Source organism: Anopheles maculipalpis, chromosome 3RL (genome assembly GCF_943734695.1).
Source record: "Anopheles maculipalpis chromosome 3RL, idAnoMacuDA_375_x, whole genome shotgun sequence".
NCBI lineage: Eukaryota > Metazoa > Arthropoda > Insecta > Diptera > Culicidae > Anopheles > Anopheles maculipalpis.
This window is the reverse complement of record NC_064872.1, coordinates 57,691,314-57,710,517: the sequence shown is the minus strand read 5'-3', so window position 1 is coordinate 57,710,517 and position 19,204 is coordinate 57,691,314. Positions and strand designations below refer to the sequence as shown.

Sequence of the window (19,204 nt, the reverse complement as noted above, 5' to 3'; positions counted from 1 at the left end):
ATCCTTTGTGTATTTGTTGCGCTTTGAGAAATCCTCGATACAATCCAATTAGATGGTTCCTACATACAAACTTGCACAAATTATATTATTGGAGCTTGGGCTTGGAACAGTGTCATTGATTTGCTCTGTTGATAGTTGTGCCTTGATTTGTTGGGTTTCCCTAATTCACATCGTTTTGCGTCTGTAGAAACTAGCTAACATGTAGTAAAATAGACTACAACGAGTAGAGAATTTTATCTTCTTCATTCAAACAACAGACAGATAGTTCAAACTCCATCTTTTTCGACTGACTTTCGACTGAAAAATGATCAACAGGCTTAGGCTGAGCTTAGTGTCGTGTGCACTGAGTAACAGTGAGTGATTGATTTAAAGCTTCTAATAAAGGATTTGAATTTTTTGAAAAGTTTTAATTAATTTTAATTTTATTTTTTGAATCTTTAGGGAGTTGTTATACTCCCTTCAAAGGACTTTATAGTCGCCAGAGTTTTGTGATTCCAATGATTGAGATTGGTGGAAAAGTCATGAGAGTCGTTTACGTTTAGTTATGAGAGAATATTACGAGCAGTAATATTCCTCGTCTTGGCTTGAGGAGAACATTGTTATTCGATCTTAGTTGGCTGAATCCTTCCTATGGCTTACTAGACTTCCCGATACAAGTTGTTGGATAGTCAGTCCTCACTACTGAGGTACGGTACGGATGGAATTTAAACCCCGGTTCTGTCGTGTGCAGGCTGGCGACTCTGTCGCTATACCACCAAACCGTCAATATCTGATGTAGCTTGTATTTATTTTCAAAATGCACGATAGATCTCCGTAAGAAAAGTATAAGCTAAGAATATGTCTCTGCCCTGTTCTGCACTGAAAGAACAATGGCTACGAAAATACTGTAATGCATCGAAATCAATTGTCCAAATACGCTTTGACAGTCAACCGGCTAGACACGATAAGAAACAATACTTTGCCGTACCATTTGCAGTTTTATCTTCGGACCTAAATCTGGCATCTGGTGCTGTAATGTGTTACCCCGTGACGGACGCTATCAAAGATTAACCAAAGATATCTTGTACACGATGATGATCGCTGATTGGTGTAAACCGAAGCAAGCGTATGCAAAAGTGGCATATTGACATCTTCTTAAAGGTGTCCTATGACGATAAGCGAACATGCCCCAACCGACCACCAGTCGAAGCTGTCGCAGAAGACGTTCCGCTTGATTGTTTTTGGTTGGGAGTGAGCTAAAATAAAAGAAGCAATTTATTTTGGAGCAAACACAGTGCGGTGATAAGGTTGTACGCATCGCACTGGTGAAGGTTTTGTTTGAGTATCAGTGCTGTTTGAATTTCCCGCATACCGCCGTTGGTCTTTGCCAACCGATGGGTCAACCGACTGTGACTCACTCATGGAACGGGCGATAGGGTAGGATGGTCACTGGTGCGGAGTGTGTGTGTGTGTGGCTTGTAATTACAACGGATCGTGCCGGATAGCAGTTACCCGCTTTGGATGGTGTGATTGTAAGCGTCTTATGTGCGGCAACCAGCTGTGCACAGCCATAATTGGCCTACAATCAACGTCGTTGGCAAATGGGAAGTTAGTGACAAGGTGGGTGGAGGTTGGATGTTCCGAGGATAACAGTAAGAGTCGCCCTAAATTTTTGTAACATGTTACCAACATAAAAGTAGCAGAGTAAAGCAAGTTCTAATACTGTTAATGGGTAAAGGATATAATAAATCTTATTGTTTGTTTGATTCTATGAATCCTGTGACTACAATGGACTAACCTAATGTTCTTAGTGGCGTCAGTGTAAATCGTGTTTCGGTCATCAACGACCTAGGTGTTTGGATTGACTCTGATCTTAGTTTTTCGTACCATATCGATGCTGTTTTTGGGCACTGCTGGAAGAACCCTTGGTTTGTTGAAACGTGTGGTCAGCGATTTTTCCGACCCTCTGTGTCTCAAGGCAGATCAGGACATTGCTGGAGTACTGCTCTGTTGTCTGGAACCCCTCTGCTAGAGTAAATTGCTGGGAGATTCGGCCTCTGTCAACTTCTAGGCTTACGCTCTCTGCAAGATCGCTGCTTTCTGGCTCAATCCTCTTTCATCGTCTCCCTTCTTTTCGATCTCCCAGCTTCTCCTGCTCTCCTATCCTCAATCCACTTCTATGCACCTTCCCGCTCTTTACGCCCTCGTTCTCCTTTAATTATCCCTAATAGGCGCTCTGCGGTTGGTCGCAAAGATCCTCTGCTTCGTGCTATGGTCAGTTTTAACCTTGTCGCTCACGGCTTTGGCTTTGATTCTTCTCTTACCTCCTTCCGCTCCCAATTAAATACTCTGCTGTATAGTTTAGTTGTTACATTTGTTACATTTACGTTACATCAAGTTACTTTTGTGTAGCCGTTAGGCAGACAAATTAAAAATAAATAATAATCATTGATCAGTTGATCGATCATTGCCACTTGTTAGTTGCTCCAGAAGAGAATCAAATGTGTATCTTATCCTACAGAAATCTCAACACTTCAACGTGCACAACGCTATGGGTCCACATCCCAAAGGGCATCTTAAGCGTTCCTGCTCAGCAACTGCGTCTTGAGATATTTATAGACCGACGCAACTCACTCACCACTGAGCAATTTATTGTCCGAATAACAATGGCTTATCAGACGCAAATAAATACATTCACCATCGAAGTTGGTACGCATCTTATCAATGTCTGAAGATGCATTTTTTCTTCCTGTCGGTTTTTCTATTACACATTCACTTCATGCAATGTGAGCTCAAGTTCATTGTACTTGAATTGAAGTTGAATTTCATTCATTGCTTTCCTGTCGGCAGAAGTGTTTGTTATTCCCAAACAAAAGTCCTCTCGTTGTTTAAAGTACACTTGAAATTATTTCCTTTGCAAAATGTTTTAGCATATAGGTGTGCTATTTCCTTATTTATAGCATGAATATGAGGGCCGCTCTTTCGACCACACCAATTGGCGTGGTCGATAATTGAACATCACGCATTCGGTGTGGTTAGTATGTAAGATGAGTTAGTGCGTATGATAACATGCATTTAATTTAATTTGCATCCATAAAGCTCCAACCCCTCTACTAGTGACTCAGCCCAGGTTATAGCCCAGCAGCAGCGTACACTTGGACACGTCTAGCATAAGACATTGGTCACGTTTTGTTTGCCCAAAAATGTGCCGTTTTCGATTGTTTGCCATTTTGATGATAAATTAGCAGCGGCCAAGTGTCACGTGTGATCTTGAAATGTTTCAAGTGGAGGGTGTGGCCGCTGAGATCGTGCGTTTGATCAAAAATTAGTTCCGGATCGTTCGGTGCAGACGAAACCGGCGGCCAGTAGCAGGCTGTCTAGCCGTTTTGCTGTTTAGTAAGGCGCGAGACGGTGAGCAACTTGTCGATATACTGCAGCGTGTGTTTTACCTGGCCCGGCGATACGCTTTTTTGTTTGTTGGAACAGCTTCAAGAGAGTGTCAAGTTTTGGCGCACAGTGTGACATTCGTCCGCAAAATTTGCACAACAGCAGCAGCAGTAGCGCATCATTATCCGCATTGGCGGCAGATTGGACATCATTCATGAAAGCGCTTTACGCGTATGTTGCTGGTTAGCGGGTTTGTATCGCTTATTTTGTTATCCTTTAGGAACATAAATAACACTTTGTTGTCACTTGCGGATTCTTAGGACCTGCAAAATGTTTCAATACATTAAATTATTATGTTTGAATCATCCAAACTGACTCATAAAAAGATCGGTTAGTAACGGGTCACAAAAAACGCATTCGTGAGCGATTTAAAATTAGCACCAGCAGCTCAGCACTAACTCATTAGTGATCGTTAGCAACTATTATCTACACACCTCCAGAATAGCAGAATATTCTATGTAAGTGATAATCACCCACTATACAGATCAGCAAACTTACACCACACACGTGTTTCGTGTTACAAGCTTCTCTGTTCTCCCAAATCCTTCCGCCATCATCCTAGCGCGAAACTTTCCTTTTTCAAAACGGGACAAGATCGCTACAGACGGGCTGCAAACAGAGGAAGAAAAAAAGCAGCCATAGACATTATGAGAGACCCTTGAGATAGCTTCTTCCCTCGAGGCTTGATCTCGGTGGTGTGTTCTGGCTGGGGTGGTGTTGTATTTACCCGCAAACATTGTGTAATGTTTGCTGGTGGATGCGGCGCGCAAATAGTTGTGGATATTGATTTTTGTTTCACGTTGCTGCTTGATGTTGTTGTGCGCGTTCTTCCGTGGGTTTCTCCGACTTTGGTCCGACCAACTGAAGATGTGCATCGCAAGCAAACGAAAGAGGCGTCGAAAAGATTGAGCTTTTCGGGTGGCTGTTTTCCTGTTTTGATGCTTCATCTAAACCTTTTTGATGTGTAATCTCGTTGTGGAAGGCTCCAGAGCGACCAAAAAAAGCTCGACATCACGCAAACTACCTATATTTACGGGCGCTGTAATTCATTTCTTGTGAGGCTACTATTTTTTGGGTAATTTCTAGCTAGGATGTCCCGCGGGTGCGGATCGACTATAGATAAAATATGGGCAGGGCAGGAGGAGTTTGCTTTTGTTGTTTGCTAGCTAATTTATATACTTTTTTTTGGGTCTCGTAATCGCTTGTGTTCGTGTGGTACTGTTAACGCTCCGAAGCTAGAAAATGGGGTGCTTTTTGTTATCGATTGTGAACGACCCGCGACTGGAGGTTAGGTTTTCAAATTTGCGGCGAGAACCGCAAGGATACACGGCCGTCGTGGTGGTGGTGGTGTTGTATCCTTCATTTTCACCTTGCGTGATTGACGGGGGACCTATTTTCATCCTGTAACGGTAGCTCCACCGGTTTTGCAGGGTTTGCCTGCACTGGTCACATTGCATGGAGAAGTTTTGTTGTATGGTTGAATGGAAAAGGTTGATGGTTTTAGTTTTAGCTTTTATTTGCGAAAGTGAAAATTTTAATGACACTTTAGAAAGATTTCTGGTGCACATGTTAGCTGCTGCTGCAATTTATGTAAAGTTTTCGTATAAATGAAAACTGATTGATTTCAATTGTAGCTTCTTTACCAAAAAATTCCGATTTATCAAATAACAATAAAAGCACAAAGTAGCAAAGCTTTTCAGTAATCAATTATACAAGCTAAAAATGTTTTGTAACTAATAAAACTAATAAATAAAAGGAATAAACTTGTTCACTTAAATATTCTATAGTTTGGGAAGAATATGGAAGAATTTCAAAGCATATTTAAATCGTAAAAGACAATAAGGCGGTAATACTAGAATATAAAATGTATAAAATGTAAATATAACGCATAAAATAATTTTTCAGATAATTTAATAGACACATTTTCAACAATCGGTAGCCTCGGCCTCACTCCAACAGAGACTGAAATTAAAATTCGTTTCTTTTAGTTTACATGATCGCTAACTAAGGCTTATGTTAATCAAATCGGGAACCGATATTAATTTTATTATTAATATAAATATTTATGTTTAGCACAATTTTTTTTGGCATACATGCTTCAGCTCTCTTTTTTATTCCGCAATTGCTTTAGAGTCTTATTCCTTAGCAGAAAAGGCTTTAATAATGAGATACGGTTGATGGTCTCTGACATTTTTTTTTATTCATAAAGGACGGCCAGGCCGTATTGCTAATGGTCTCTGATGTATCAGATAAAAAATTGTGACACGAAGCCCTTACAACTCCTCTCCATTTAAACATTTTAAACATATATATATAGTTTTATTAATAATATCAACATATTGTTTCTGTACCTGTTTTTGTAAGAGATTAAATTTAAAATTCGTATTTTTTTATTTTCATATGCCAGAAATATTAAAACAATTTTCTATGTTTCTAACTGAGATCCCTGCAATTCTGCACGCTTTGACTTTGATGTACATTTTTTAAAATTCATTTTATTTCTCTTTGGTATACACTCCGCACAAAGCAGAACAGAAAAAAGAGGAAAGTATTTTAATAATTGGTTCCGGTCAAGGTTTGGTTGTTTGAAAAACAAAAATTTGGAATCATGCAGCGGCGGTATGTTAGCGTTGTGGTTGGATTATTTACTCTCTTTCACGCTGCAGGTATGGTGCTAGTTCATGCTACAGTACAACCACCTACCAGCTCCATTGTTCGGTGTTCCACATTGGCCCACACAAAGTAGGGAGAGTGAAGCTTTCGCGCAGATGTTTGTGATACCTTTACAAATCGATTTGCTTTAGTCGTGGGCACGTTGTCACGAAAGTTACCTCCATCGAGGGGATCTCCACTGCAGTGAAAAAGGTGTGGTGGAATTCACTGTACACAGTCACCGGTCACCATCAGTCATCTTTACTTTCGATGCTGCTGTGCTGCTCCTATCGCTTTCACAATCATTCTAAAAGCTCGCCACTTCCAAAAACCCGAGCACATTATGAATGAGCAGCCTTTTTTGTGCTGCTGACCGTTTTGGGTGGCTATTTTTAGCTTTGTCGCGCTTCGCTGCGGGAGTCGATCACGGATCCGGTTACATAAACTTGTGTCCGGTTCGGTGCGAGTTGGCGCCGGTGAACGTTTTAACAGGTGACGGGGTTAATGAGCTTTGGGTAATGTGTGTGCCCGAAATGGTTGGGCTGGTCGCCTTTCTTTTTTTTTCGATCGATCCTTCTGTGGGGTGTTTTTATTCCTCGCTGTTGGTTGGTTGGTTGGGTTGATTTCTCATAAATGGAATGTGATAATTCATTCATTAATAATTGGTAATGCTTGCTTGGGATACGAAATTTTTGGGGTTGATTACATCAGACTTGTACAAAACCCCAAAATTCCCCCAAGAAAGGGAAAGCAAAATATCATTTAGAGTTAATCTACTAAATTAAGCTCATCGTGTGACACGATCACGCTGTTCATCAGCACAGTAAAGCAACGAAAGGAAAATTGAAAAGTTTGTTAACTTTCGAAGAAGAATGTACCGTGTTGGGTGATGTGTTGTTTGACGCACACGGATGACGCCGTCCCCTTGCCATACTAAAAATAAACTCACGTGCTGCGGGAATCCATGTTTCTTGCTGCGGGCTCTCCGATGAGTCAGCACTGTTTCTTGATGGCAGCCGATGTAGACTAAAGTAACCAAAAAACACCAAAAAGGATCACCATTTTCCGACCTGGTGGTGTTTTTTTTTTTTTTTTTTGGTTATTTGGTGAACTCTGCGCCACAAGGAAGAAAGATAAAAGGAAAGCTTTTTTCTCGCCCTTTTCGTTCTGAGAGTTGATAAGATGCGTTGATTGGATGAAAGTTTACCTAAAATCAGACGGCATCAAAGAAAGTGTGTTGATTTGCTGTCTTTCATTCCTTTATGTGGGGTGACGGTTCCGGCTTAGGGACAAGAGTTTGTCTTACGTCCACTGCTTTCCCAGTTGGATAGTTAAATCGGAAATGATAAATGTAGTCCATCGTTCATCCGTCTTTCATTTCGTGCTTCGCGGCCAAAGAAAAATCGTCCCCCAAGAAGAACCTGCAGTGTTTCTCCAACACTCATTAGCTCTAAGGCGAATCCTAAGGCTCAAAGCACCACCAAAGCACGCGTGGTGTAAGAAGCCGACTGACGCCATCTACTCCGTTAGACAACAGCGCACAAGGATTTAGGGCAGGTCCGTTGGAGGTGGAATCACACTGCATGCAATGTCGAAGCCACACAGCACCACTGAGAAAAGCAAAGCCAAAAAGGCAAAGCAAAATACCCAACTAACGTCATCAAAGGAAACCCCGGGACGAAGCAGTTAAGTGTGTTTGGTGCTTTGGGGTGGTTGGGATAAAAAAGAAAAAAAAAATTAGAGCAACAAAACCAGCCGCCACGAACGATCGATGTTGTGCGGCGGTGAGTGTATTGGACTTTACTTTTCGCTTTCTTCGTCCTTGTTGTAAGGAAGATTCGCAACACACCAGCCACACATACAAGCAGGCACGATGTGTGTGGGTGTGTGTGTATATGGAGATGTGTTTGGCTATGTAATCTCTGCTGGTGGCCGATCTAGCGACGTAATCTGTTGTAACTGGAACTTTCGCTGTTTCGGTTTGGGCCGCGTTTTTTTGGGTAGGGGGATGGGGCGTAGAAGATAATTCATCCTTGAAAGGGAACGTCGTTAAACGTGTCAGAGTGGAACAGAAGTGTGTGCCTTGAGAGGGAGGAATGTTTCATGAATGGAAGTCGCCAAGTGACGATGAGAGTTTAAATGTAGTTTGCCAGGCTCCAAAATCCCTTGACTCCTTGGGGACAGGGTTTTAGTTTATTAGAGATGGCAGGTGTATGGTGGGAGGCAAAACTTATGCATTCATAATATGAATATGATTTACGAGGTCTTTTATCTGGATGTTACATATGCAGATATCGTCTAAACTTGTTACTTAACTAATGTAATTTATCGTTTAATGTCGAAAAGGTTATAATAGGTTGATTTGCATCATCTTAACTTTGGCTTTCGTGAAGGATTGATTTAAAGCATTTCAAAATGTTTTTGGGTCCTTCTGTATTATTTTTTAAAAGGTAAAATATAGTTTTCTATTTATTCGCTTATTATGGCAACGTACGTTTGCATCTATTTTCCATTATAACAATTGTTTTGAAAACAGGAAGTAATTTCACAAGATACATTTCTTCTGTTTTGAAATTTCAACCACAGTCGCTATTATCTAATATCTTTTCTCAGTTTTTCATGATTTTTTTTGCATTTCAGTTTTTTGCTTTTATTTCCATGTATACAGTCATTAAAAGTTTATTTATTTATATTTATTTTTTAACGTATTTTCTATTCATAAAGAACGGTCTGTTGTGTGTATAAAATATTTTTGCTTTTTTGATGTATTTATTTAAAATTTGTTACTATGGCTTTTAGGTGTATATCACGTACAAGGCATTATCTTATTGATTCATGCGACATTTGAAAATAGATCAGAATTGCAAGGCATTTTCTCCTTATAATGTAGTGTATTCTCCATGTTATTTGCGGGGGTTACTTCTGTTCGACGGTAGCCAACGTATCCTTCCGGCTTTGACTACCGTCAGGATATCAGCACCGTCAAACAGCTCAGCTAGCTCGTGGTTCCACACGCCCTGCTCGCACACACCGCCAAAGATAGTCCTTAGCACCCGCCGTTCGAAAATGTCGAGTGCATTGGCGTCCTCCGTCAGCATAGCCCAAGACTCGTACCCTTAGAGGACTACCGGACGTATCAAGATGCAATAAATCGTACATTTCGTGTGTTGTTGGAGTCGTCAGGATCGCAGGAGTCCGTAGTAGGCACGTACCAAGGTAGCAGAACTCTTCTACTACCTCGAGATCGCCGCCGTCAACTGATACTCTGCTTCCGAGTCGGGCTCTCTCACGGTCACAGCCTCCGGCAAACAGGTATTTTGTCTTCGTCGCGTTGATGCTCAATCCAATTCTATTAGCCTCGCGTTTCAGTCAGGTGTCGCGAAGCCAAGGAATTGGAGAGATCGGGTGAAAATCGTGCCCCGGATGTCGAAGCCCGCGCTTCGCATGACACTCTCCAGAGCGATGTTGAACAACAAACAGGAGAGTCCGTCTCCTTGCCTCAGACCCCGGTGAGATTCGAACGATTCCGACAGCATGCTCGAAACTCTCACCTTGCACTGTACCACGTCCATAGTGGCCTTTAGCAGCCGTACCAGCTTCCCAGGGAATCCGTACTGCTGCATGGTGTTCCATAGTTTGGTCCGATCCATGGTATCGTAGGCCGCCTTGAAGTCAATGAACAGGTGGTGCGTAGGGATCTGGTGCTCCCGGCATTTTTGGAGGATCTGCCGTAGAGTAAAAATTTGATCGGTTGTCGATTTGTCTCCAACAAAGCTTGGTAACTTCCGACGAAATCTGGATCTCTAGCAATAGTAGCTGTAGTCAGACTCTGACAAATTTAAAATTTTGTCAGAGTTTGCAAAGCTTTGCAAATGCAATTCTCTTTGATTATATGACTCTAGTCCTCAAAATAATGGCGTCCCGGTGGCAGAGGCGTACGAAGCGCTGATCTTCGATACAGTGGGATAGAGTATCGACTTCCATCCGGGATTCAATGCCAGGATTGACTATCCCGTTGCGACATATCTATAAGTTTAGTGAGTCATTAGATAACCATTAAGATTTAGCAGGTCGTTAAGCCAAGAACGACAAGAAGATCACGAATAAAAACTGATTGGTTGATTCCAGTGTACAAAAGTTAAATTAATTCAAGTACAGCAGATTACAACAAAATTTTATATATATTTTTTAGTATTACGGTTTATAATTATTGTCGCTCAAAACATTCACTTATATTTTGAAAAGAAAATCAGCATAACTCAAATGAACGACCGAATCCAGGCATTGTCCTGAATTGCTAATATCCAAAAGTTGTACCGAACGAAGTAAAATCGTTCCACAGTAATCAAAATCGAAACGCCGCAAGCCGTCCTAGATACAACCGTGTAGCATTTTTTGTACCCGACGCTTACTAAAAATTGATCTGTTTCCAACGCTCCTCTCCAGCAGCGGGACATCGTGGTAAATAACACCATAAAAGCGATTAGCTTTCCATGTCAAGCATAGCACTTTTCCAGTTGCCTACCTTCAAGTGGAAAGCAAAAAAAAAAACACGCCTCACACAAGTATCGTGTCCACCCGGTGACAGTGCACTCTCGCTGTCTCTTCAGCACCAGGTGACAGGTGACGGAAGCAAGTGTAGATGTAAATTACCAGCACTAATCCTTACGTGCTGCCGACCAGCTCCGCACTCGCGTTCTTCCGATAGCAGAACTGCGGGGTGGTTTTAAAGGCACATGTTGTAAAGCACGATTTCAGTTGATGGGAAATGAAAATCCTTCCCCTTTCGTTGGGGCGCCGTAAGGACTTAGCGATTGTTTTGTAGAATGGGAGGAATATGGATAAAAATGGTTCAAATTTACTACACACTTCTGTACTGGCACGTGTTGCGTACGGTTAAAATAACAGTAGTTTGGCAAGGAGGAGACCGATAGTGTTGATCACTATATTAGGTCATTTTATGAGCGCAACGATCGCCATAAGCATTAGGCCAGTCACCTCCGAATCAATGAGAAGGGCGAAGAAATGCAATTAACATCACTGTCAACGATTGCGTTTCTTTGTTATTTGCTGTCGCCCTATAAAACACACACACACACACTAATGGTGGTCGTCGCTAGAAAGGCAACAGCATAAAAAACGGTCCCCGTCTAGGAACTCACAAATGAAATTGAAATAAAAGCGCTCAACTTGCCCAGTCAATGGTGTCCGCTCGCCATGAATCATGAGAGTAATTTAATGAATACTAATGCATTCGTGTGCTATTGGACAACTGCAGTTTGATATTAGTGTAAAAAAAATGTAAAAAAAACACGAAACAACGGTGGCGTAGAGGTGTCAAAAGCAATAAAGTAGTTAATGGAGACGAAAGTAGTTTATGGTGAAAGTTTTGGAAGGACAAACGTACGGATGCACTAGTAGTATCGATAAATTGAAATACAAAATTGCTTTTTCCTTACATAGATTTTTTCATTCCAAAAAGGTAAACAATTTCTCTTCTCTTCTCAACGCTTCTCTTCTAGCGTTTTATTTCTATCAGTTTAATATTTGAGTGTTTCATGTATTTTTTTATTCTGCTATCTTGTAGTGTTTTATCTATTTCTTATTTTATGTTACTTGCAATTCCTTTTAATTAATTGTTGTTTTACGTTTTCTTTTTGTGTGATTGTTGTTTTTTGCAATATTTGTGATATTTTCAATTGTTTGTCTTATAACACTATGCTATGAATCCACTATCAACTTTGACATTTCACTTTAAATTTGCTCTCACTTTCTTTTTTCTTTACTCAACGAAATTTCACTTTATCACTAATGCCAACCATACCAAGCTTCACTTTACAGTTTTGTTTGATAGAGTTTGTCCGCATATCTCGGTAGAAGAAATGTCAACAAATGACATTTGCTATCAGCAGCGCCACTTCGGTCACATTGTTTCGCCCGTCGCACGTAGATCGCCCTAAGCCGGTAACAGTATCAGTTTTGTTTTGTGTACATAAACGCTTGTAGCATGGGTGGGTTAAGCAGGGTTAAGGTGTGAGGATATGCTAGATTAAAATAGAGCCAACCCCGGCAACATGCATACGGTTTTCCATTAAAATACGGTCTGTTATAGCTGATGGTTTCATGGTGGTTTGCTGGACTGACATTCACCATTTTCTGCCATCAAACCCGGGTAAAAAGGATCAAATGTTTTCGTCTGTGTGTTGTTTGGAGTGACATTCAATACGATTTCACGGTGGACTGTAAATGATAAAGTTTATTATGAAGCAGTTTTATTAAAAAAAATGGCCCAGCGTTCGGATTTTTGCTTCTCAAATTTCAAAAATAGTTACACCACGGACAGGCCATTCCTTGTGCATAAAGAAAAATCAACAATAGTCGTCATTTGATTCCGTAAAAGCAACATTTTGGGCAAATTACATGAGCCTTACGTTTGCGGCTTCTGGTCGTGATTGATTGAATTACGCTCGTTAAGAGTCGCGCAATCGGCGAGATTAGTCCTCACCCTGTTTTTATGATGCTTAAATTACATATTTCGTTTTCGCTTCTCTCTTGCCCTGTGCTGTTTAAGTGTATGCATTAGTTTGTACATTATGGCCCTTTTTTTTGTTTGTTTATCAAAACCGTCTGCCTGTCTGCTCGGCGGAGTTTTATTGAAATGAATAAATAACATTCACGGCGCAGCAATCAGCGCAAGGACAAAGCGGGGGCCAATCATAAGCCTCTTTTTGGCAACAGCTTCCACCGAGAGGCACCCACCGGGTAACCCACTCCCACGGGGGAGACGTAAGGCGTCTCCTTTAAGACGCAAACCGTTTGCCGAGACATTTCGATTCCAGTGCCGGTGGACGAACTTCCTGCCAAACCCTGCCGCTGCTCTCGCGTGTCTGAAACCGGGCGTACCAATCGATCGACGACGATCCGACCCAACTCTCTCTCCCATATACCAACTGTCCAATTTTGTTCGTGAAACGCTCAAACGATGGGCACATATAAAGGCCCGCTTCGGTTCGAATGGATGCTAAAAATAGCATTAATCTTTATAATCACCAATAATTGAACAACGGGTTTTTGATGAAGCGATGCGGCTCGGGCAAACGCTGGGACACGGGGGAGGATGGTCTGGAGTATCGCAAGAGGATGGCAGAAATAATAGTGCATTCATGCACAACTTATGCATACAAAGCTTCATGTTACCAAGGCACTGTGATGGTGATGATGCACATCAACTGCAATTGAACTGGCCAGGGAAGTAGAAACGATGGAGGCTTGTTGTTCGTTTGTTGTCGTGGTAAGTGATGTGCGATTTGTACAGACAAGAAAGCAAGAGAAGAAGAATTCTCTAGAAAGAGAGTAGAAAATGGACGCAAAGTTACGGTCCGAGGTCGATTTTGTCGGTCAACAAAATGGCAAGGCGAAGGAAGGATAATTTAATTAAGCATACGGTTTTGTGGTCTCTTGCTTGGGTGCCCAACCGAAATCCTTTTTGTTCATAAGTAGGGTGTGTGGCGAAAGAAGCTGGCTTAAGACACACGAATATGGGGTTCCGTCTGATGAAAGAGTTATAATGTGTTATAAATTGATCTATAAAAATATTTCGTGATGGATTTTTGATATCTGATAAATTTTAGAACCTATTCCCTTTGGGCTAATTCGATTGGATTGACAATGCATTACATCATACAGCGTTTAGCAAAAGCATGAATAGGGTATCCATCAGGTCATATTCGTAGCAAACGTTTTCGTTAAATTATCCACACCGCTTTTATCACCATGCGCCTCCATTTGCTTGTTCGTCTTCCAGTCGTTACGAATAAATGTGTTCGGTGCTTTCGACGCATTAGACGATCAATAGAATCTCTTAACTTTAGACACTCAAAAAACTGCTTCTGACGGCTTATGAGGATTAAATTGATCCTAATGTCTAGTCTAACATGTGTTAACATTGGGAGAAAACTGTGCTAATTTCTAGAGTCACCTGAAAAATTAGAATGATTCTTGGACCTTGATTTATTAAAATTATTTTCTGAACCTGTGATACGCACGGTTTCGTATACTAATGAAGCGTGATCTGGGTGTGTGCGACGACGTTAACGATAGCTTGTCTGGTACCAAAATCCGGAGGACTATTAAGACAAATATTTGTTCTACTACAAACTTTTCCTCCCTGTCATTAGAAAGCATTAGAAGTCCTCTTCTTGTAGAAAGTGAACCCGCTGCAGTTCATTCGTAAATCAGGTTAAGCACCCTGTTTATCGTACTCACTACACTACGTGCACCATAATTGTGCAATAAAAGGTGCTAAAAACGAATGTGTGTTCCACCTTCTCACACCGACCGGAGATCGCTCCGGAGGAGGCACACTGTTTACGATCACGCTTTGGACGGCAACGGACGAGAAACGATGACGAACCTCGGGATGGACGAGCTAATCGGCGGTAACGAAATGATCACATTCAGTGTAGAAGAGCTGCCGGTCACAACAAGAGTGCCTTGCTCGCGTGTTGCACGGTCACGAAGTTCGTAACGCAAATGGCGCATCATTTTCGGTCGGTTACCATCGTAAGGAACCACACAAACCGGCCACTTACACTACTGGAGCACTTCAAATAGTGGAATTCGTGAGAGTAAGCGACTCGAAAGGGAAGAATTTAAATCCATCCGGGGTTAGTGTGTTTGCGAACCGGCGGACATGACAGTTGACAGACAGCCACACACAGAAGAGCATATGATTTATGGGAGATTAAAAGAGTGCCCTCCATCCTCTCTGCATAACCCTGGACCAGCCTTGATTCCAGAGGATTCTTAAAATCAGCGTCGTGTAGCGTCAAACTATTGTATCACGATCAACCAATTACAAGAGTGGAGCTTGGAACGAATCTGTGGTGTGTTGTGATCTCCCACTGGACAAACAAACCATTTTCGGGAATGATGTTCTAAAAATACCGTAAAGTAGAAGCGACAGCCATTGTTGAGCGCATTATCTTTCTGTTTTCTGCCCCTGAGCTCTCTCCATCTCCGTTGACTAATACGCCCGCCGGTTTGCGTCACCCGGGACGCGAACAAGTAGTTCACGATCAAGGTCTTCTTACGCATCTTGTGGCCAGACACAGCATGGTCATGGTGCGGATCGCGCTGTACTAAATGTACGTACATACACTGAGCGACTGGTGGAGATGGTATAATGGTTGGGTAGGTCCGTCTAGGTGGTGCAAAATATGTTGGCAAACTCGATTCGATGAGAGTTGGACCCGAAATGTCAGTCACGAACAGGTCCCACGAACCGGTTACTGATGACATGTACCGATATGTGGCGATGCCTTCTGGCGACTTCCGCATGTGGAACGGTGGCGATCCAACACGATCATCTTTTGCTGCGAATGTTGAAATGTTGCACATGTTTCTTTCAACGCTCGTCAGGCGTTCCGCAACAATTTTTCTACCAAGAATGTCGGCAATATTTTGATTATTAATCCCGTTCGCCTTGGTCGTATAATAATTCGTAAACGTATCATATTCTCAAGGACAAACAACTGTTAACTTTTGAGGCGCGTGTGCACGCGTGTGCCTGCATGTGTAGCAAAATTTGGGGTTATGTGTGCGGTTGATAGGTTTGTTTATCGTTGCGTTAAGATTTCCTGTTTTTCTTCAATTTGCTTGCTACCGGCGAATAACGGTTTCGAATGCGCAAAAAAAAAAGGAAGAAAGAAGGACCAACATACGATCTCGGGTCGGGTTTGCGTTTGAAATGTGGTTGATCTTGGTTTGCCGAATATGCCGAATATGGCCATAACCACATGTGTGAACGCTTTGTGTTGTGGTGATCGTATTTGCGGCGTTTTGGTTGATTTGGCGATCGCATTATGTGGGCAACTCTAGAGGGGCACGATCGATCGATCTCGTTAGGGGAGATTCTTGCGATATTCAATCGAGGAGGCTCGATTTTATTGCGTTGTTGTGAATTTCGACACACCACATCAGGAGAAATTATTCAAATAGAGGAAGTATTCAAACCTTATGCGTCGTCGAATCGTCAGAACTCGTAACAGAAATATAAAATAATGAATTTATTCTCGCACAAAGAGAATGCCCCTGTGAGACTATGCATCTATTTGACCTCCAAACTAATCGCGGAAGTGAGTTCTAACCATTAATATTAACCAAACCACTGTGAACCATTAACCATAAAAGAAATGGCATTGGTTGAGAGGGAGCAGCAAACATTGGGACGACGGCATTGAATGCTTCACCGTACGCGGTGGACTGCAGCGATGTCAATAATGCGTAAGGGTGTGTCGCCGTATGATTTCAGCTGTGTTCCACCACAGGTTGGGGCCGGCAAATTTACGACAACAGCTCTCGTTGTGACGAGCACGCGAAGAGATCGTACGTGATTGTGCGGCGTAGCAGATCTGCGTCGCAGATGGCCGACAAAGAGATCGCGAGATTGTGACAACACTGTGATTGGTTGTGGTTGTGTTGCCGCCAATCCCGTCCGTTCGCACGCTGCGATCAATCACGATCAAAGGTGACATATTTATGATAAAAATCGATACAGGAAGGCAGAGAAGCGATAAAAGTTCGATACTGGAAGGCAGAAGAGATGAAAATCTTCCCTCTTAGCTGGTGGTCGTTTTAAAATTGATTGCATGAATATTGTTTGTTTCGAAATTTGCGCTTTTTAAGCCACTTGTTTGGGAAATGTTCGTGTGCGCTGCTATATGCAAGTGCAATCTTTTCTGATATTTCTTCTACAACTGGAACAGACCGAGAAATGGTAAATGACTTTAGTGGTATCAGAAAGTATTCTTCTGCAGCGTGGATAGATCCCAGAAATTATTATAATTCATTACATGTAAAAGATATTATCTCCTCTGTGTTTTTAAATTAAACTTGTGATTAATGTCGATGATGATAAGACCCACTTCGTAGCTCATAGGATTTAGAAGGACGGAAATTATCATTACAGATATTTTATACTCTAACCATGCGTAAAAAAAGAAATCGGGAAGCGGTGGCATTACAGGGTACTGTTTAGAATCAATCGAATCCAATTATCTCAACATGTGTTCGCAACATTAGTCTCTGCTTACAATTGATTGATAGCGGTTTACACAACTGTCCCAGGCATATGGTCAGCACCGTTGGTACCAGTATTGCTATCGAATGCTGCCTTCCGGGACAGGAAATACTAATATCCATGAGTGTGGTAGTGACGTACAAACATCAAAGAATGATTCCCACAATCGCTTACCAGACTTGCAGAAAATTGATCCCTAGGGTACCCCAAAACTGTCCGTTTATTCTTCTTTGCTTTATTATTTTAAATTAATGTACTCATCATGATCCAACAAGATCGTTATAAACAGTGCAGTTATACAATAGCAAATGTAGTACAATAAATATACAAACAGCATCTTAAAAGGTTTGAATTGGTTTAAGTTACTCGCATGCCTAATTTCTGCTGGCATAACATAAAACATTTGGAATCCTCTAAAGATCAGAGAGTTTCTTCTGCTCTGAGAAATTATGCACGGAATCGACACGGATAGACGTCAGAACCTATTCTCACTTACAAATATCCTGACAGCATGCTTATTAACAATTGAAACATATAGATCACAGTCTGATACATTATCCTTTGCTCTAGCGATTTCCTTTTTCTTCATGGCTTAATAAACTCTAAGGTCACGCCGGTCATCGAAACTAGACTTACTAGACTTGTTGATACCAGGTGGTTGGATAGTAAGTCCTCATTACTTAGATCGTGGTTCGGACGGGATTTGAAGCTTGCCTTTATCGTTAATGTCTTAATGCGAGATAAACCGAACCGTGTCGGCAGCAAAAACATTAATCTAATTGGACTTGTTTCATGTTATTTACATTACCGAACCGCTCACGATCCCACGCCGTCGTTCGCCAATCCGTCATCCCGGCCTTGATGGTTTCCACGCCATCCTCCCACCTCAATCTGGGCCTACCACGCCCCCTCTGTCCGTGTGGACGGCCTAAAAGGACTTTCTGAGCTGAGCTTTTCCTTCTGAGCATCTTTCTCTCGAACGCGGCTAAGCTGGCTTCGTCTGTTTTGGACAGGGTCCATGTCTCGCGTATGTGAGGCGAGGCGTATTTGAGTACTGGGACTATAAAGGTACGATGCAGTCCCAGCTTCGACCGTCGCGAAAGCTTTTTTGAGGTGAGATGTCTCCTCAGGATGTAGAATGACCGGCTGGCCGCCAGTATCCTAAAGCGCAACTCTTTCTCTATGCTGTTTTCGGTGCTGACTTTTGACCCGAGATAGGTGAAGTTTTGGACAACTTCAAATTTGCGATCACCCATCCATACATCACCCCCACGTAGTTTTGGATTTCTTAGTAGGGCAGCTGATGGTGCCACCATCAATTTGGTCTTTGCCTCGTTAATCTGCAACGAGAAGCTTTTCTGCCGTCTGCCTGGTCCTTTGGTAGGCCTCTGCTACCTTGGAGAGCCGCAGACCAATGATGTCTATATCATCAGCGTATGTCAGGGGGGGTTGACTTATGGTTCCCGAAGTCTCCACCTCCGAGTCACGGATAGCCCTCTCTAGCGCCAAGATGAATAGGAGACAGGCGAGCCCATCTCCCTGACGCAGGCCTTTGGCCTTCACCTGGCATGTGACGTTGGTAATGGTCATTCTAACAAGCCTGATCAGTTTGTCAGGGAATCCAAAAGAGCTCATGGCCTCGTAGAGCGTTTACCCTGGCTATGCTGTCATATGCGGCCTTGAAATCTATGAAGAGATGGTACGTGTCCAACTGCTGTTCAGCCATCTTCTCCAAGATTCGCCGCATGGTGAAGACCTGGTCAGTGGTAGATTTTCCGTTTGAGAATTCTCTTTGATAGTTTCCAACCATCTGTTCAACGAATGGGACAAGCTTATCCTGAAGGATTAGGGAGAATAATTTGTAGGCGGTATTCAACACCGTAATACCCCTGTAGTTGTTGCAGTCCAACATATCTCCCTTATTGTACATAGGATAGATGATGCCGAGATTCCAATCACAAGGCATCGATTCGCTATCCCAAACCTCAGTAACAAGTTGATGAACCTCATTTTCTAGTAAGACACCCCCGTTTTTGACCAGCTCAG

The 19,204-nt window shown here is 42.2% G+C and overlaps 2 protein-coding genes across 3 annotated transcripts in view; one reads left to right on the top strand and one right to left on the bottom strand.

Moving 5' to 3' along the window:
- The window catches only part of LOC126563378 (programmed cell death 6-interacting protein), a 292,351-nt gene that overhangs the window by 84,638 nt on the left and 188,509 nt on the right, over positions 1–19,204 (bottom strand). The window lies entirely within an intron of this gene.
- The window catches only part of LOC126561609 (protein wech), a 374,746-nt gene continuing 361,505 nt past the window's right edge, over positions 5,964–19,204 (top strand). Inside the window, exon 1 of the mRNA XM_050217868.1 lies at positions 5,964–5,974. The gene's annotated coding sequence lies outside the window, so the exon portion shown is untranslated. The remainder of the gene's footprint in view (positions 5,975–19,204) is intronic.